Source organism: Rhipicephalus microplus, chromosome 10 (assembly GCF_043290135.1).
Source record: "Rhipicephalus microplus isolate Deutch F79 chromosome 10, USDA_Rmic, whole genome shotgun sequence".
NCBI lineage: Eukaryota > Metazoa > Arthropoda > Arachnida > Ixodida > Ixodidae > Rhipicephalus > Rhipicephalus microplus.
Window position 1 is genome coordinate 26,289,159 of NC_134709.1, and position 21,341 is coordinate 26,310,499.

Sequence of the window (21,341 nt, forward strand, 5' to 3'; positions counted from 1 at the left end):
CAACCTGACTCTTAGTGAATCTCATAGAGTCAACCTATATGAGTGAGATAGCTGAACTCTGCGAGGCAGTGACGTCAGCATTGGTTCTCCCGTGACACAGTCCAGGAAACAAGTGTTTCTTTGCTCCCGTGAAATGGTCCATGAACATTTTTAATGAAGGCTCCCTTGGTGCCGCCATAATCCTCTCTGGACTTTGGTGACTGTGCGTGACGCCCCCACAGTGCACTGCCCAGGTAGCGACGTCAGCCTTTGTACTCTCGCGCCATAGTCCAGGAGGAAGTTTTCCTTTTTCCGTTGAACAAGTCTACAGCCCAGCGCAACGTGTACAGTGGACTGCAGGTATTTTCAACACACGTGGAAGGCCACGACCTGCACTCGCTAATTACTACGAAAGTCTACGACTCATGAGAGTTACTCGACTCGTAATGGTCTATCACTCATGATGGTCCACGACTGAAGCTATCACTACCACAGGGTGAACTTGGTTCTGAAGGTGCCGACTCTGTGCCTCGCCATATTTGGAATTCCAATATTATCCTGCACAATATCTTTCCCAATATTATCGTCCACTTTATTAACTTCTTAGAGCTAACGTGACCGTTTTTTTTTCAGATACGCAAGATTAGCTAGTGTTCCACAACATATGTCACATCCCTGTATTACTTGCTCTTCATCCATTGCCACAACTTCCGTCATCTTTTATTATTTCTTGTGCGCGTTGAAAAGGCATGAGAAATTTATGTTAAAGAAAATTGAGAAACCTGTTTAAAAAAAACCCCGCTTTCTTGATTTATTCTTTACCCACCGGAATGACTCATTTGAACTATTGCGTGCCTCCTGCCAATACCAATATCTCTGCTGGTTATCTTCTAGCGATTTTTCCGCCCAAGTCCAACTTTTAGAGGGCGCAGTTTATGAGTACGTATCCTGAGCATTCATCATGCGTTACGATGACTAAACGAGCTATAGCAGTTGATCTCATTAGACTATTTGAACTGGTTCGCTGATGCGTTTAGAAGACGATTGGCTACAAGATGCAATCAGTCGACTTATCGGTTACAGTTACTAGATGACCTGAAGATTGCCGTAGCTCATCGAGTGCTCGCTACAAAATAGTGATTGAACTCATAACAGATGAGTTATCGCGTGTGATTGTTAAGCGAGCTACTTGTTCTGAATCTTAGACAATGTAGCTTACAAAACTGACCAGGTATTGCATGACTGGTTGTCTATTGCCTAGAAACGAATTAATGGTTTTACGTGCCATGTAGAAAGCGTTCACAGTGTTCACTAAGAACGCCCCAACGCGTGGAATTTGTGAAGCTTGCCTCGAAAACTCGCAAGTTTACTGGCAATATCTGTCCCGAAAAATGAGAGAAAAGAAGTGTTTGCTCAAACTGAATATTCCAACTTGTATATTAGTATAAACAATATTCACAGAGACTTCGGTGGGCTGGCTTATTCAAGAACATTATAGATAATATCCGTCATCCATAACAAACGTAACGAACACACAAAATAGAGTGCTGCCCTGTGTTTTTCACTGTCACGTAGTGTGCGGTGTTCTCCCATAGTGTTCATGGGCCAACTAAACCACCTAACAACCCTCGTCAATATTCTCCTTTTTTAACTGAAGAATATTTATGGCTCGTCCTTTCATTGTTGGGGTAACAAATCGAACAAAAATATCTTGAAGCTGCTGATATAAAATGAGTTTCACTGTATTCTCGGCGCTTCATGGCGGTGTACAGGTATATGCATATTTATCGGAGACGAGTCCGACGTTACAAGAGTTTCCTCTTCGGTGGAGCAAGTCGAACAGCCGGCTAGTCCGCGTGTGCATTGGCCGAACGTTGCGAGAGAAAACGTCATAAAAGCAAACGGGTTTTTGCTTCGACCCGCACTTCAAGTGCACCGCACTCTCTTCTACGTATGTTCGTTATTTTCGTTGTTTGCCCGCCGCCGCCGGCCTGACGCGTGCGATAAGGTGACACCAATGTTGGACGTTTCCCGCTGCTCGTCTGGCAACGCCGCGTCACTCCTCCTCTCGCGTTTTCTCGCTCCCTCCTCTCCAACACCGCCTCATCACTCGGAGCAGACGACGCTCGGCTAGGCTGCGCAACCGCAACTCAGCGCTGCACGTCTGGCAACAGCGAGTCATCATTCTCCTCGTCCTCTCACGTTTTCTCGTTTCACCCTTTCTCTCGTCATCGCACGGAGCAGACGACAGCCCCTCAGCCGCGAGCAGACGACGCTTGGCGCTCGGTGAACTTGCTTGTTTGCGTGTGTGTGTGCTGCGGTATTCGTGTACGACGGCTGAAACCTCAGGACGTTTTTGACAAGTTGATCCCCTGTGGCTCACCGCTGAAATAAACAGCGGATAAACGTTACTAACGAGTACGTTGTTAGTTTCGAAACGAAATCTTCGGAACGCGTCGCCAGGACGTTTCGGCTCCCGGAACTACCGCCGCCGCTCGCTCGGTCAAGGGAGTCTCGGGCATCGTGTCGCTCGAATGATGAACTGTGCATTCGTATTCTGTGTGCCGTGATGCGAGAAGTTGTGCTGCGCGCTCGAAGTGCGAGGATTTGACGACGAAGTGTTCGTTGTGTGAATTGCGCTCTTCCCAGCGTTTGGATACCTGGCAAAGGCATCCGGAGGATCCTTCTTTTGAGGTTGGTGGAAAAATATAGGCACTTGTCTGGAACAGTGCAGTTGTGTGACAACTAAAAGAAGTCGTCCTTGTTGTTGCTTATAAAAACGAGGGTTACACAAGCCAGATATACCATACACATGTACAGTAGCGAGCCTGTTCGTTTGCTTCCACATCATACAGCTAATTTGCAGGCTGTATGTTTCCTGGTTCAAGTACTTTCACAAGAGTTGTTAGGTCGAGAAATCGATCCGACTATCGAGATCGTGTAAGGCTCTTGTTATCATAATGTATGCAGCGCCATTGACAACTCGCCCTGGAAGTTTACGAAGTAACAGTGGGCTTGGTGACCTCCAGACACCAGACGAACAATCAGACGTCAGATTAGAGCGCAGCGGAAAAGACCCCTGGCGGTTGTTGTTGAGGCACAAAATATCTTTCGCCCGATATCTTTGGACCTGAAGGTCTTCGGAAAAGCCGTCATGTGGCCTAATTGCGAGAAAATGTGACACGTATAGGTGGCCGACATTGTGGATACCATATCTCGCTCTTTCTGGGTCGATGGTTGTTTGGTGAGAACGGGCCACGGAAACTTGCACAGGGCGTTTGATTTGATAAAATTGTTCAAGTTCCGAAAATGCAATTACGCTCGCACAGAGACGTGATAGCAGACAATAGATTAATTTGTACGTATCACTTGTCCTGCATTCAAAAACAGGCGTAATTGAACAGAACGAGTGTAATCAGGCCGGCTATTTATGAAACCAGTCTCGCCGATCAGTAAAACGGTGCCAATTATCTTGGCTGACATCTTGCCAGTTCGTGCCAATTAGCATGCGGTCTCTGGCGGACGGTGGTATATATGAATAGGTGAGCTTTCGTGCCAAAGATAACTGATAAAATTTTGTTTGGGATTCTATATTTAGAACCTCATGCACCTGTTCTGTTGTGTACGCTGGAAGATTGGCTTAATTGGCCACTTAGCATGATTGGGAAAGCTCCAGTTGCAGCTCAGAAATTAATTGGTTCAATTCGGTAGGCATAGAGCTCTTCAAACTTTATATTCCTTTGTACTAGATGCGATAATTCAATTTCTTTTAGACTTATATTTATGAATAGCGTCTAACGCCATTAATAACAAACTTTCCTTAGAACCCAAGGCATACTTATATGCATGAAATGGGCACGTGATATTCCTGCTCCAAAAGCAGGTGTCTCATTGATCCATAGACTTATGTAAATTGACTTGGTCTAACGCTCCGTAGCAACTTTTTGACCGGGGGAGGGGGGTTGCATTTTCGCGCCGACCTCTTAAATGAGGGCCTCTAAACCACCGGTATTCGAACCGACGTCTTTCATCCTTCTCAGCGGCAGAGCGCCCCGCCACGGTGGTCTAGTGGTTTGGGCGTTTAACTGCTGACTGAAAGGTCGAGGGATCGAATCCCGGCCGTGGCGGCTCCATTTTCGATGCAGGCGAAAATGTTTGAGGCCCGTATGCTGAGATTTCAGTGCACGTCAAAGAACCCCTGGTGGGTCGAAATTTCCGGAGCCCTTCACTTCGGCGTCTCTCATCATCATTTGGTTGGTTTCGGAATGCCAAACTCCAACAATTATTAAATTGTTATTAATATCAGCGGAAAAGCTCTAGACTCTCAGATCTGATACGGCATGTGAACCGTGCATGACATTCAAATAATGCTGTCATAAAAAATTGTTAGTTTTGGGAACAGGAGAGGTCAACATTATAAGCGATGTAGTGTATACAGCGACTATCCGGTCGAAATGCTTCGAACGGCATTGAATGCACTACATTGTGTCTCACATCATTACGTTGAGAACTTCTCAATAGTATTGCGAAGCACTTCCGTGGCAACTTCTCAACAGTATACTACCTAGGTTGGGGAATCGTTAACAGTTTCGCAAAGCGCTTCACTAGGAATTTCCCAAAATCAGCGCAAGCACTGCGTATTGAAAGCTTCGCAGCAGTGTCGGAAAACACTTCGTCGGAAACTTCTGAACAGCATCACGAAAGCCCTACGCGGGAAACACTACAACGAAGAACTAAGTTGGTGACTTTTGAACAGTACCACAAAACGCTTCATTGCGAACTTTGTCAACGGTATCACAATGCCCTAAGCTTGGAACATTATAAACAGTGTCAAAAGCACTTATAGTTGGAAACATCTTCAGCGGTATTGCGACGCACTGCGTTGAGAATCCTATGAAAGTCGTATATATAAATTTTTCAATATTACAACGTATTTTTTTTCTAACTCGAATATGCGTTGACGAATAATGACCAACTATAACAAATTTCTTGGGAGATTTAGCAATTCTTACATTTCGGTGGTACACGGCTGATAAGTGCGAGGGATTGATGTGGTACTCGAGAACACACATACATAACGCTATATTTCAATTATAGCCACTGAATCACACTGTGTTTCACGCATGCATCCAAATAAATACATCATCGGTATGCGTCAAACTGGTTGTTTCTCTCTCTATAGTGACATCTACGATACACCTTGCCTTGTCAGATGGCAAAAAGCATACCGAGCTGGCACAGATATTGTCCACAGTGTAGTAAGAACAGCGACGTTTAATAACTATTTTCGCCGCTCCTCGCAAAGTTTCGGGTGTCTTGTCACAAGTGACAACTTATGCTATCCTATATTCTGGGACGCTGCTTATCCAACTCGAAGGAAATTACTTTGACAGTGCAAGCTTTGAGCTTTCTCGTCAAGTAGTTGAATGTGCAAATCCATAACTTCACACATTAAAGCTTAAGGGCTTACTGTCACCAATTTTCGAACTTGAGTTTACTACCGTGTACGAATGTTTTGTATACGAAAACAACGCTCAGAAAGCGTGACGCCTACGAAATGCTCATAGGGTATTTTATTTTGTCAAGGAAGTAAATTTTCACATGGCGTACTCAATGATATTGACATTAGCATGACGTCGTGCAAGATTATCCAATGCTGGTAACTTCAACAGCCAATACGGCTATAGATGCGGTGATATCGCGGGTGCGAAAACACGCAAAATGGCCACTTGTGCATCATTGCATAGGAACGGAGCTACGGAGCTGTGTCGCTATGTTGGACACAGTCGAATTCAGTCACGTAGTCAAATATCGTAACGACGACACAGTAAACCGATCAGAAGGGCCGTAGCAGCAATCTTTGCCCATCTGAGTTGACCAATAATAGAGTTTGACAACATGAAGTATTTAGACAATGTCCACGCTAGCATCCTGAGTGGCCGTGGAAACTCCAAGATATCTTGTACGATCCCGTCGCGAGAAGGTTCAGTAAGATAGAAACATATGCCATACGTGGCTGCTTAAGTCATACTAGTTAAGAGCTATGTATATCATACCGTGCCATGACGTCAGGGTACATTATACAGGGAAACAAAAGTAGCTTTTGAAAACATCTGTGATTTTTTAAGGGCGCATATGTGCTTGTGGGTATACAATTCCATCCTCTTGCGGCCTCGGCCTCTCATTCGACGCGAAAAAAAAAACTGAAACTTTTTTGTCAGTAACCCTTTGATGTATATTTCGTATCCTGTGAGGTGTTCATGTATAAGGCCATATCGTAGACATTATCTGTGAAAGGCGTCTTTCGCAATAACATGAAACTCGGCGACAAATGTAATGTGTAGCGCGGAAAGCGAAATCAAATGAGCACTGCGGCCAAGTGTTGGATGTATGCATTGTACGCTTCGTACCATTTAGATTCGCAAACTTGCAAGGCCTGACCTGCGAGTCTGGTCTAACACCGTTTTGCCGACATCAAGTGAGCTCGTCGAGTGTAGAAGTTTAGCGACTCTGATTACGATGGACCGTGGCGGAGTACTTTGGAGAGTCAGGGTGCAATTAATCTGTATTAATCTCTCCGAGTACAATTTCATTGAGCTGAAGTCAAGGTCAGTCATAAGCTTAGCAGAATTCAGGTCGCTGAGTTAATCTGTTTGCGTAGAATTTCCGTTCGAAAGATTGAGTGAGCTTGCCTGTGTGAGGTTTCCAATACTCTGAGCGAGTTTGGCTGAATCATGTACACCGACGTGTACGGTGCTGCGCCCATATGTGCAGAATTTTGGCTAGCTTGAAATTGAGCAAGCCTAACTGCGTAGTTCCCTGAAGAGCCTCAGTACGCTGAGCATGGCTGAGCAGTTTTGGTGTTTATAAGTCCGAGTGCAACTGGCTGAGTTGTGTTTTGGTCAGTGAATTCAGCTTAGTGGATAGAACTTTATCGGCTCCGAATCAGTGTGGCTGAGCATAGTTTTCAGTGTCACTACGTACGAGAGTGGACTGGATTTCGGTTATACTGACTCTGAGAGAAACCGTTTGAGCTGAATGTTTGTTACTCGTGTATCCGAGTGGATCTGGCTCAGCCTGATTTCTGTGACTGAGTGTACCTGGCTGAGTATAGTGTTGGTGACTGTGAATAGAGTTTTGGTGACTTTGAGTCCGAGTGAACATGACTAAGGTGTTTTGGTGGGTGAGCCCGGCTTTAGCCTAATCTTGGAGTCTCCGAGTGAGTCTGGCTAAGCCGTATTAAGGAGAGTCTAAGTGAAACTGGATAAGCCCAATTTCGGTGACTCGGAGTTTCAGCGAATCTACCTTGCAGGTGTACGGTAGGTGATTTCGAACGAGGAGGAGCATTGAAGAAGGAACGAGCCCTTAGTATCCAATTGGGCGACTCTGGGTTATTTCGCAGCTAAGAAGTACCTCGGTGAACGTCATTCTCATGTCCCTGGCTGCACAGAGATTTCTATGAGTCTGAGTGAGCCTTAAGCGAGAACCATGCTTTGCTGTGAGTTCGTTCCGTTTAAGTCTCCCACCTGGGCTCCGCGCGGTGGCCTGACCTTGCACTCCATGCACGTAAAGCGATCACTCAGCGTCGACGCTTGGGCGCGGTAATATTGAAGGGAACACAGCACCAAAGAGGGCGGGAAAAGGAAAGGCGACAAGTTCGCAGTACTGTGTGTGCTTCACCCTTTTTTGTCTTCTGTGCCATGTTCCCTCCGATAGCTTAGTTCTATCAATAACTTTTTTAAACTCGCCACGGCAACTTGCATAAATTTACTCATTACGCAAGCATCATGTCTCTCGAAGCTTTCCCACCGATCACAACCCCTTCGGTTGTGCTTACGTGCTTTCCCACAGATAATAACCCCATCAGTTGTGCTTACGTTACAACAGTAAGTCTGCTGACCTGCCAAGGACGTGTGCCGTCCCGCGTCAGCTACGCTTGAACATCGCTTTCACTTGGAGGCATAACACCTATACGAAGCGTTCCGTTCTATCCCAGAGCAACTCTGTATTACGTTTCGGCTAATCGCCCTTCCTGCCTCAATTAAAGCGTCTACGTTTCCTACGTGTTCCCGCTTCTGTCTTTTCGTGTATAGCCCCGGGACATACACTATTCGCCGCCCGCCAAAAAACGTTTCGCGCGCTTTCGTGCCCTTCGCGGGTGACGTCACCGATTTCCGGCGTTCTCTATTGGCCGCCGGGTACGGCTGGCCTTGAACGCCGCCTGCTAAGAGTCCTCGCCACGAAACCGTAGCTCGTTAGTATGCACGCTCACGTCGGACCCCCGTGAAGGAGTCCTTCTAGCTTTCTTTCTTTCTTTCTTGCCGTTGTTTCGGTGTCAACGCGATTGCGCGCTTGATCATGACCGCTGAACAGAGCGGCCGCACGTCTTTTTTTTGCAAAATCCGGGACAGAGCAACGGATGAGGTCGGCGCCACTTTTTATTTCTGTTTTCCCCGGCGCAAGTCCTCGCCCTCTCTTCATCTTCGGCTCCTGTACGTAAGTGGCTAAGCTGGGTCGCGCCTATGATATATCCTGTTTTACGACCTCTGGTACTGTTCGCGATGGCAAACAGTTTGCGGGCGCCTTTCTTGTCTTGCGTTATAATCTGTAACCGCACCACAGCCGTGGCTGAGCTTTTCAGTGAATTGGAGACGCCGGCCGCGCCGCAGTGTAGTATAAGACGCGGCGCTGCAGAGGAGCAATGAAGCCGTGGTGGCGAAGGTTATGGGTTCAAATCCCTCCTAGAAAAAGGGTTTTTTTTTCGTCCCCTTCGGTACATTGCAATTCACGTCCTAATGCACTTCACGGTCGAAGGCATCGTTGGCAGGAAACGGAGAATCGTGATCTGTAAACGCTGCAACAGCATCTATACGCTCTTTCCAATGTGACATCTGATAAAGAAACCTACAGATGAAGCCAGTGATACTGACTCTGGATAGAAGTTCTAACTTCATATTTTTACCATCTTGATCAATGTTTCTGTAGTCGAGGCCACGACAAAATAGGCATTCCTGGGTTCTTTCACATAACTGTCGTAATAATTCTACGAAGCCGCACCCATTCACAAAGAACTAAATGAGTTCGCGGTGGTGCTTCTAGCCTGCTTTCGATCTGCTAAATGCCATTTTCGTTTATGAAAATGGTAAAGCATTTTATTTCTCTCATTTACACCATGAAAGTTATTGCTTTCGACGCTTCGCAATAAACCATTACCATGCGACAATAAATACGTTAAAAGATTTGTTCTGTTCCATTTTTTCCGAAATTTTGGAAAAGAAAACGTGATAAAAACAGTTCTTTTTTTTTAGATTGCTCAGACTTTTCGGAAATTTCACATCTCGAGTATCGACCAAGTACAGACCGCAGGAAATTCCGTGGCACGTATTCTGCTTGTCCTCAAGGTGCGCTAAAGAAATAATGTCGGGTGAGGTCGTCCAATTTCTTTATAAAAAAATATAGCTGAGTTCCTTTGTGTAAAGCGACTTATCGATGTTGCGGCCGACGTACGTATACTCCATCACGCCCGACTCCGGCCGAAATGTCGAAAAATCTCTTCACATGGGCCCTCTATACTGGACTCAGCAGAGAACGATGTATTTTTGTGGTCGCATTTCACGTTTTCGCATCGCCATCCGCTAAACTGAGCTATTACGTATTTTCGAAACCGTACATCGATTGCGACGGTGGATGTCACGATCTTCGGCTTGACTTCGGATCGCATTCTCTGCGGCTCGCGCATGGCTACACGGCCTACCTCGAGCGATTTCTTCTGCGCACGTGCCGCAGAAATCGGAGCCGACCGAAACGGATGCAATTGCACGCGGAGCTGCAGACTATATACTTTTCCTCGGGCTGTTTTCGATTCTCGCCTCGGCCATAGTCTGGTGAAGTATACTTATGTCTATAGGCACGCTAACCGACTCGGAGAGCTTAACTTTACACCTTCGTGGTGAAACTCGGAGGCTTGCGTTAAACCGTCGGCACTGCATTTAATAATACTGCCGCTCGAGTGCTGCGTAAATATATCTTGCTGTTGGCCGTGCGGCGCTCTCTCGTTCCATAAAGCAGACGACACGCGAGTTGTTTCGAAATCGCATAATACGTACGTCTGCTAAGAGCGAGGCTTACGCAAGCTATACGGCGCGATGCTTTTTATCCGCCTATATACGCCCCACAGGGTTACATTAGCGCTCGGTGCATATTCGGACGCGTTCGCACTTCTACGTGGCAAGTGCGATGTACCGGCTTCTCGACGACATTCGATGTCCTTATTTTCTGGCCGCTTCCCGCGGACGTCTATCGTCTGCTCATATCATCGCGAGTTTTGGCACGCGTTCGCACTGACCTATAAGCCTTATAACCACTCCAAAAACAACGTCCTTCTTATCACTCATGGAGAAACAAAAACGGTCATACCCTCATCAACTAAATGCGTCGGTTATCACCCGCGAAGGCTCTACTGAGTAGCGTCGCAACTCCGCGGTTATCTAGCTGGAAGCTTTCGTCGATACGACGCTGCAGCATGTCGCCGTTCTATTCCGGATTAATTGTGTCATTAATGTGTTGTTCCCTGTAAATCACGTCGCCTACCACACACGATTGTCGATAGCTGCGCCTTCTAATATACGTGACAGGACATCCCACACGGCCGTCGCGATAACATCGTTTGCTATTTCGAGGTCGTGCATGGCGATTGTAGTTGATTCGGTATGGTGCCTAATAAAACACACAGCCAGATTTCGACGAAGCCAGTTCGGCCGTATACTGTTAGCACGGAGTATGGGGCTCTGTATACTGCGAGGGTTTCTCTTGTAAGTTATGGCGACCATTTGGTTCTTTATAACTAGGGACTCGATAATCTGATTGTCATCACATGACCGCGGTCACGTGAAATACGTTGAGGCTGGTCTACGCTTCTGGGTTTTGCGGGGGTGTTTGCGTACGCGTCCTGCGACAGACAAGACACCCCATCTGGAGAGTTGGTATTTCTCTATCTACGAAATACAACGAGCTTTGCTTAGCGCGTGTACGGATAGATTGATGGGCTCTACTAACCTCTTAGACGAGTACTGGGTAGCCTTACGAACTTCTTTGTCGATGTTCTATAGTCGTCATTCTGCAACGTACAAGGAAGTGAAAAGGTATAAGAGATGAGGTTGTCTGCAATGTATGTGATACTACGTAAGCGTACAGATCACAGGCAGTTCATAAGCAAATGATGCTCTGCGAGCAATGTTGCAGACACTATTTAAAGTTCACTTATAAATATGTCACAAATACAACAAAGTAGCTTGGGGATGCGAAATATGGCACGCATGCAGCTTCAACTGACTTGACTTTGCGAAGGCTGATGAAACACCGGAGATGTTGGCATCAGTGCACCGTTCCTCCACTTTCGCCGACACTCAACGCGCTCATCCTCCTCTCTCACCAGCATCACGTGCGCTCTGGCGCGTGCCCCCATTGGCCGGCTCCTTTCACCGGCACAGTCAAACGGGCTCCATGCATTCTCCTTCTCTCGGCACCTCTTGCTTCGCCCCCACAGTAGCTTCGGCTTTGCTTTCCTCTTCTGCATTGAGCTTCACCCTTTACACGCCTCCGCATTTTCTCTGTCAGGATCAACTCTCTACCGTAGGCTTGTATTTCACCTGCTTAGATTTACCCATGCCCTCCCTTTCATCACGCTTCGCTCTCGTAGCTGGGATAAGAAAATTCACCACATATCTGCAAATGTCGTCGAAAGACGATAGTCTTCTGCCGGCCGCACTAATCGAGTCATGGTCTCTTCTTCGGCCACCCATGATGCTGTTCTCGTACCATTTCTGTCTGGCCGGGTAGCAGCATCAAGGAGGTTTATAACCATATCGTCGGCAGTGGGATTTTTGGTGCACAGCATCGCATTGGGTGCAAAGCACTGCAGCCATCTTGAACTTGTTCAAGGTGGCTGGGCGTTCAACAAATGCTTGAACTCTGGCCAGGTGGCTTAATCGTGTGACAAAAAGACAAACACAGAGGCAGGCCAATATTTCTGCGTTCGAGTATCCCAAGAAAGGCTATCATCTATAGGCGGAATACGGCTTCCCAGGAATTTGAGCCGCTAGGCGATGTCTTCGCACTTTCGAACGCCATATTCGAGTGCTGTTCACAACTGTGCTCGGGTCTGCGTTTTTTCTTTGCATGGGCGAAACTCTAAACCTAAGCTATGCATGCACACGACTTTGCTTCGCGTGACCTGTTCGTCCCGTTCCGTTATTCGAAAGCGTCTCACTGATCCCCCAGTAAGCACCTAGCACGTCGTCGTGCCATTCACATTAATTAAGCCGCTCACGAGCGGGGAACAACACGCCGCTCATAATAAAGAAAAATATAGTCACGTTCTTCGAAAGACACCGTACCAGACGCCACGAACATGGCGGTATACGTATGCCATGTATGCGTCCCCCATTCTTCTGCGCGCTCCGATCCGCTACCTGCGGCATGCATCGCTTATCTGTTTGACCCCGTATTTGCAGACGCGCCTCTATTGCTGTAACCTGTACCCATTATAACGCCCATCGTCTGCATTTCAATGACTCGCCTAAAGCCGTCATCGCCCACTTTCCCATCATGGCGACTCTACCGTTTGTCTTATGTTTTCTCACGGTCATTCATATACCGGTTTGTGTTCGTCTTCCGTTCGATCGTCTGCACACCTTTCGTCTGCTCTTCTGTCATGCGTTCATTTTTCGTCTGCTGCTCTTTTAACATGTGCTTATATTTCATCCGCTCTTTTTTCTATCGTATGCCCATCCTACGTCTGTTCTTCTATACCTTGTCGTCATTTTTTCGTCTGCTCTTCTATCGTCTGCCTATGATCATATTTATCTTCTTCGCTTCCTCATAGTCGGGATAATTTTAATCTTTTGCAGCTGAAGCTCCAACGACGAGAAAGCCCCTATCTTTAGAGGTACACCTGCACGTGATCGTTCACGGAGGCCAATCGTGTCTTCTGCTAACTCCGCTTCGTCCGTCATCCGTTCGAAAGACATGCTGGCACACAAACAAAAAGCGCGAAGCAAACGCATGCAGACGTCAAACAAACTTACAAAAGTGAGCGCAAAAACAAAAGTGGCCGGCTTTGTCCGTGGATTCGACTAGGTCTTTGTCTCGGTCATTCGGTTCTTCATGGCCTGCTTAATGGGCTCCACGTCCTGTTCCATTCATTGAGCCGACAGCGCCACTGGATTGTCCGCGGCGCCTGGTGGGAGCTGTCATCTCTACCGTGGCTTTCTTGTTCTTTATATAACTTGGCTTTTGTTGTCTTGGTTCTTGTTCTTCGGCTTCTTGCTTGACATGCGGCTTTCGCGAGTGCTACTCTCGAAGAATGAGAGCCTGTCAAAAAGAACGCGATCATCTCTCTATTAATGTGGGCTGTATCTAACCCTTTTTTTCCCACATCCCCATGTTGCTTGTAACCAACAACTTGTGCTCTCTTCAGCAGTTTTAACGAGGTAATGTCCTCACAATGGCTATCGTTAAAACCCACATGTTGCACACGTCAGGGATTATGTTTTTCCTCTCGCATACACCAAATATAATGACTAAAATGACGCAAATCGTCATTCTGGGGTAAGCATACATATTCGCCGCTGGTATCCTTGAGGGCGTTCTTTATTATTCGGTAATGAGATGTCAGTTGTTATGCCGGATATTTCTTTTCTTACTCCATTGTAATAAAAACGTGTACATTTTTTTAAAAGTCGGTGATGGTCATCTTAAATAATTTAAAGATATGGCTGAATCGCACCTTTCCTTTGTAATATGACTGATTGATTTCGCGAGTACTATAACATGAGGGACCGAGAGGGGAAAGGGCAACAAATCAATTTAACGCCTTTTATAGACTGGGCCGTCGCGTAACGAAGCCTTATGGCAGTGTGGCAAACTGTCACTGGCAGAATCTACAAAGGAAAGTTTTTCTGAACCAGTGTGCATGAACACTAGAGGCACTTATGAACTATATCAAAAGTCGGCAACCTAGCAGGCCCGCAGCACAGCATCAACCCCCCCCCCCCCTTTTCTGTTGCGATATCCTATCAGAATGCCTATACATGACATTTGTGACTTCAAATGGGATTTTAGACGAAAATAAACATGGTATTCAATTCAGTTTCACAAACTAGGGTCAATTCATCAATTTTTTACTATTTATCTACCGATAACCTCCCGTTTTCCGTGCGGCCACTGGCTGTGTCGGCTTCGTGAAACTTGGCCCTCTGCCTGAAAAGGTTGCCTATACTTGCACTAAACAAATACTTATAAATTGCGACAGTATAACTTATACGAACTCTAATCCCAGTTTTACTCAATCTTGGTTAATAGTTTGAACGTAGACAAGGACTAATGCGCGGAGAAGCGCATACTGAAAAGATTAGCCTAAAGTTTACACGCAAGGTTGTGACACATGCATACTGACAGAATCGGAAGGCTGTGACAAATATATACGGACAGAATTACCTGTCAGTATATATTTGTCACAGCCTTCCGTATAAACTTTCAATTGGTATATAGCGAGCTTTTCCGTGTGTTAGTTAGTCGTTGTCTACGTTGCACGCTCGCATTTCAAGCAGTCATGAATCTCCAACTCGCCAATCATCCATTACGATAACAGACCCCGTGCTACAAAAAAAATCTATGTAACAAGACGTGTTACTTTTTAAACAGGCAACAGGTGCTTATAAAAAATGATCGTCAATTTAATTAATGTACGATGTATTTTACTATGGGAGAGGATTAAGCTATCCCGTGTATGGGTGAAACCAGTGGAGAACAGCAACATGTGTTTAGAAAAAGTGTTTAATGATTCGGAGTATACTTCGCACTCAACCATGGGAGACCAGTGAGCAGTCCCAATTACAGCTAAACCACTACGAAAAACAATTCTTAATTGCATGGGTGAGTGAAAGCGTGTGTGGTTTAGAAGAAGACGTTAGCAATTTATAGTACCTGGTACTGGTTTAGAAAACGTGGGTAACGATTTGAGTACTATAGGTACTCTACTAAGGGACGGCTTAGAGTGGGCTTCAAACTTTAAGAGGAGGCCCTGTTGAGTGTGTTTAGAGAAAGTTAACGATTTATAGTACTAGGTACTCTACTATAGGAGAGCATAAAGCCGTCCTGTAAGCGGCTCCTTGTGGACCAGTCGCTAAGCAAAAATTTTGTGAAAGTACGTATGCATCATCACTCGTTTGCTGTCATAGAGTACACCTTGATTTACTCTCAGAAGTGTAAGTTTGTGTTCCTGGTTTCGGCATGAAACCTTGGAACTCTGGCTCATTTCAGTGAATGCCGATGTCAACCATACTAAGGCAAAGGATGCGCTTTCGTCCGCAGACCGGAACTTTCGTTTTGTTATTAGTCAATCGTTTAAAATATCTAAGCATAGTCTTTTTAAGCTCGTATGCATAGTTTGAACCTTAACAACCGCTTCACGATTCAAATCGTGAAGCAGTTTCCTGACTATGTGTACGGACTAAGGTTATCAACCCTTCACTAAAGGAAGTCGGGCAAAAAGGTATAAGGGAAGGGGTGGTTGTGTGTCGTACACTAACATAGAAAGCCAGTGAAATCAGTTTTCTTTTACTGCGGTATCTTCCAAAACAAATCTATTGCTTCTTTATTGTTACGACCTGCTTAAGTGGTACTTCCGCTGACTATTTGTTGCTTTCAGCGCTTCCTCTGGCTATTCACCTTTTCATAAATGCCTCCCTGGGCGCCGCCATAGCCCTCCTTGGGCTGTGCAAATTGGCGCGTCCCCTCGAAAATGCACTGGCAACGCTGCGCCCTTAACCTTTGCACTCCCGCGCACAGCCCACCAGGGCGGTTTTTTTTCTTCCTTCCTGTGAAAAGGTGTATAGAAGGTATACTCGTTAATGTTTTCCCCTTTCACGGGGAATTTTAGCTGAACGGCCAAAGTCAATCGCAGACACCGCTGGCCAACTGCTCCGTGAGTGCGAACTTCGTGCTACCTTGCGCGATGCGCCTTGTTGGGCGTGCGTTGAACCACATGAAATTTTCTCACTGGATGGTACGTAACAAATCCCAGACACAGATGTCTCCGCAGGGACGGCGTGAAACTAGGGGCGTTGTGTGAAAAAGGAACGGTCCTGCAAAACCTGGGATGCGGATGGTAACATTATAGTATGCAGGCGAAGAAATCCCGGGATCCGACACATTATAGCTTCGCCTTCAACAGAAAAATAGTTAAGTATAATATGCCTGTGCTCAACAATAGATAGGTTGTGAGCAGCCCTTGCACATGACGGTAAACAACGATGTACCGTTAATACATTGAAGTGTTTAGAACGAAATGCGAATGGCCATGACTACTGTGTATTGAACCGAGAAAACGTTGCGTCTATATAGTTGTCTCTACTATACTTTACTGTCTGTCTCTACTACTGTCTGTCTGTCTCTTTACTGTCTGTCTCTACTTACTATACTGTCTCTACTAACATTTAACCGAGAAGAGTCCACACTTCTTGACCACCTGTGTGTTTAGAAAGAAATCGTAGACGATTGAGAGTATGTTTTATGCTATAAGAAAGAACTCAAGGGCGAGTTTGTAAAGATCCATGATTGAATTCAATTAACTCTGATGGCTAATATAACCAGTATAGAGATAGGGAGGACGAGAAATAGAATTTAAAGAGAAAATTTTGTGAAAAAATATATATATATTTTTTTTACGAAACCGCGCATCTTCGTTCCGAAGGTGAGAATGGTAACAACTGGTCTATGCAGGCACGCCATGGAGCACAGTAAACATTGAAATAGCCTTGTATAGCGTAGCACCGTATAGCAAGGGCATGAGAAAGGAACGCAAATGTGAGAAGTATAGACGTAAGGGTGAGGAGGAGGAAATGGAAGTAAGAAAGTGCAGCATACACTCTAAGCCGAAAAAGACTAAAGTGGGGTATGCCATTGGTCCTTTAGGGGTCTAAATGCGCTGCCACAGATTTTGAACCAATTTTGGACTAACTGCGGGAGTAACTGCAGGGGCTCAACTGTTACCCTAAGCACTTACTCCACTTGGTTTAAATGTTGGCCCCAGTAGAATGCTCCAGTGAGACTAACAGTTGAACCATCTGGACCAATGGCAAAAAATGGCGACACTGCGTTTGTGCAGTATATTTTATGTTTATTCCAATTTAATCAGCACTGAAGATCATAGTATGTTATTCATGCAACACACACACACACACATACATACGCACTATTATTTCAAAGTAAAACACCATAAACCCTGACTGCCCGCGCTGCACTGTATATAGAGAACAGACTCTCGGGTATATATAGCACAGTATTTTGACCTCCCATCTAGTGCCAGTGGGCGACTTTTACTCTGCTTAAGAAAACAATAAATATTGACACCGTAACGCGAAAATTTACATGGGCTTATTCGTAGCTCTGATGCGCATCGATCTTTTAATATGGATCCATCTAATCTTCAACATGCCTCCAGCCCGAGAATACGAATTATCAGCTGGTATTCGATCATGTCGGCCGAACTAGCGTTTTCAGTGCTGGCGCACGAGTCCGCAAACACAAACATAGCAGCGGCGCTTGTGCGGGAAAGCCGGCGAAGCAGCCGCAGGCGCCCCGCCGATGCCATACCGTGTCAGCTTGCCGACGGCGTCGCTAGGCTTACGACGAGTACGGCTAAACGACCGCCGGCGATCGCAACATGCGGCTCGCGTGGAATTTTCGTCGTCGTTATTGTATAGTCACAAATGAACAATAGGTAAGTGCCCCATGTTCGCTGTGTCTTACCGGGTGATGTAGATATCTGCATACTTACAGCGACGAGACCGTTCGCAGGCACGGTTCTTTCATCGGGCTGGTAAGGCACAACCTGTGTACCGCTGGCCGCACGATTAGTCGTATCCGCGATCGCCTACACGTTGGATTTTTGATAACGATTGTCGCATGGATAAAAAGACATAAGTTTGCCTGAGCTACTATTTTCGTGAACTTGTACGCGACGTTTCCTTCGCTTGTGCCGGCAATGCACTCACACCGGCAGCCCGCTTGATACCGATGACGTACGAAGCCTACTTTTCCTATATATCGCTTTGAACTTGTGGTCACTGTGTGGGTACACGACCGCTGATGAACAGCTTACCTTTATTAGCATTGTCAGTGTTCACCGTAGTTCGAACTAATTCGGCACATTGAAGCGAGTTATCCGCATTGCCCGTGTTCGGCGATTTTCACTCGGTTTCGGCCCGCCCGTGCCGGCATGGTGGAAACGCGAGGGCGCTTGCTGTGTGCACTGACTGCGGGTTGTACTACTTGCCTCTAATGACATCTTCTGTTTGTTTCGTATTATTTCACTTTCACAGTGGCGTATAGCCTATATAACTTGTTTTCATGATCGCCGACCACGCCGAGCATTGCAGTGCAGCATCGACAGGAGGCGATCGCGGCGCAGTTGCCCTCCCCGTTGGTCCCTTCATTGCCGGGCGTTTGCGCAAGACACGCATTGTCACACATTTAGTCCCTGTTGGACGAACCGTTCGTCCAATGGTTTAACGACTGCAGTTAGTCCAATTTTGCCGAATTTCGGCTTAGAGTGTATCGTTGAAAGAGACGAAAATTGGCCGCGTATCTGCGCGTTTCGCTGCAAATGGCGTCGAAATTTTCTGCCGGCCGTACTACATGAGTGCTAGTCTTATCCACGTGAGATATGACGCTGCTTGAGATGTTGGCGCCATCTGCAAGTGGCGTAGGGAAACACGAGCTAGTGCAGGCCCCAGGACCACTGCCAGGTGGCAGCACCATATGATTGGGAGAAAGCTGTGCATAACATCGTACTTTGAGCGCAGCCTAAGAGCCACTATGGCCCTTAAGATGACGTATCTACGTATTTTATAGTAAAGCAACACACCATTTATTAATTACATATTGATATTGCGCCTCGGATATGCGTAACGATTGCCTTTAGGGACGAAGCTCCTTATGGCGTCACCCGTTCGTCTACCGTCATCGTTTGTAACCACCGGTAGCACATACCCGAGAGAGCGGGTATGTGCCACAGGGGATAGACTTTTAGGGGCGAAGCTCCTTAAACCGCGGGGTAGTGCGTCCTCGATGTATGTAGTATGAGCCACCTTTCGTTTAGTTCTTGGACTGTCCGCTGGATGGCGGTACTTCTATATAATCAAGATATGATGAAAAGATGCGAGTTGGTGATACGTAGAGTGTTAGCTAGACGGACGGACATACAGACAGACACACGGACGAACAAATCAACCCACGATAGGACAGACGGACGCTTCGCCCCACTCAGCATGATTCAGTCAGTGGATATGCTGTGATTCTTTTGATCGACAATGCTCACAAGTATGAATGCAGCCACCAGTTCGACATGGCAAGCCGTTCAGCAAGTGCTTAAACTATGGCCTGGTGGCTGAATCATGTGACGGACAGACAGAAAGGCAGACCGAAATTTCGACGTCTAAGTATAACAAGAAAGCCTATCGTCCTTGAAAAAAAAAAAAACTCACAGGGGTATCTTGTGCATTCGCCTAAGACAACTGAAAACCAGCAGCCATATATTTTTTTATTTTTTTGTATCAGTCCATGTATAAGGGAGCAGGGAACAGTAGTGGTTCCGCGTTCCACTGCCAAGTGCCGTTTGCATTCTCTTCTCTTGAGTTCTCGCACGCTCCGGTTTAGTTCGCCGTTCAAAGAAGGGTGCTACAACGACATCATGTGGCGTTTGTCACATATATCAGCACACCAGACTTTGTGACGTCATGACGACGTCACAAATTTCGGCAGTAATAGACGTTACAATGACGTCAATTTTACGCTATTATGTGATGATGATATCTTGCATCGCTCGTCCGCGACGCCTCGGCACGGTCAGATTTTCCGTTTGATCTAAGGTTTTCGGTTTAATAAACACGCACAATCAAACGCAGGTGCTAAAGTAAAGGAATCTGGTCTGTAGAATAAATGCATTAGAACGGTTTGTTGTGGTCGTGCAAAATCTAAAACATACTGAGGACAAATGTATGACTTTGTGGTAGAACATCCACTTGCCACGCAAACGACTCGGGTTCGATCTCTACACAAACACACTGACGAAGGTGGTGTTAATGATGATGTCAATACCATGGGGTGCTCGCTTGCCTAATTCGAAACTGCGGGAAACGTGGCGGTGGGGATGGTGATGTTGCGAGAGGTGGGGTTAGCCTCGCAGACCTGGTTAGCAATGCACCGCCCTATCAACACTTTTCGTGTGGTACTGTACGTATCTTGAACCTGTCTCTCGTAGATAAACATAAGCGTATATTAGCCACTCCCTTTCGCGTCAACCGCACACCTGACGGAAACGTCTTCGCGGCATCCGTGGGTAGACCCTCTTTTCTTCGTATTCTTCACTAGCATCTCCCCTTCGGAGCTAGAACACTTAAAGGACCAGATGTGAAGACGCATATCCACGACGTCATTATATTCAGTGCAGAACGTACTCTCGGCATTGCCTGCGATTGCAGATTGCCTATATGGACAGGGTTCTCCTATAGACTGAATGGCGAGGATCAATACTACAGACTCGTTAAAGAACGCGAAAAAAAATAGGAAAAAGAAGGCATTTTCGTCTTCTAGTCGTCTAAGGTAAATGCTTAGAGGACCGCGTGACCTTATTTTGGTGCGAAGTCACTTGTTAACAACATTCAAGTTGCTTTGTTATATACCGTGGTTTGTTGTATTCGTGTTTGTTACTGAAAGGTTTATGAAGCGATAGTCACTTGTCATTAAGAACAACGCACTGGATTCCAAGATAAGGCGAATCTGTGACGGGTAGACCCGGAAGCAGGTGGACATATTGAGATGAATTTCGCAGCAGAAAGCGCAGTATCAAATTGATTGGCAGAACATGAAAGATGACTTTGTCCTGCAGTGGGCCTAGTCAGAATTATGATGATGATGATGATGGTGATGATGATGATGATGTATTAAGCTTAGCGCACAGGCAATGAGAGTTCGGCGATGAATTTAACTAACGTGACGAGCGATTCCTTGCTTTTTCGCCACGTCGCCGTAATCAACATACGCCTGAGGCGACCGCAAATCGCACCCACAACCCCATATAGCCGAAGATAGCACACCCCCGTGCAGCGTCCGAAGTTATCCCGGACGGGTATTAGTGTATAACGTATGCGTCGGCACGCTCTCTACCGGGTCGTATCGGTGTGTGTCCGGCACGCGCCGCCTCGGCTTGGCTTGGCTTGCACGCGGGCGGTCTGGCTTAGCATATGGGCCGCGCTGTCGTATGGAAGGGGCCACGCGGTGTTAGGGAGAAGCGTTTATCA

The 21,341-nt window shown here is 46.3% G+C and overlaps 1 protein-coding gene across 2 annotated transcripts in view; it reads left to right on the forward strand.

The window, feature by feature from the left end:
* Positions 1-2,494: 2,494 nt before the first annotated feature.
* The window catches only part of LOC142774655 (uncharacterized), a 102,807-nt gene continuing 83,960 nt past the window's right edge, over positions 2,495-21,341 (forward strand). The window contains exon 1 of one of the 2 annotated variants that reach the window (XM_075875277.1): positions 2,495-2,673. The gene's annotated coding sequence lies outside the window, so the exon portion shown is untranslated. The remainder of the gene's footprint in view (positions 2,674-21,341) is intronic. The other variant, XM_075875278.1, reaches the window with a different exon arrangement.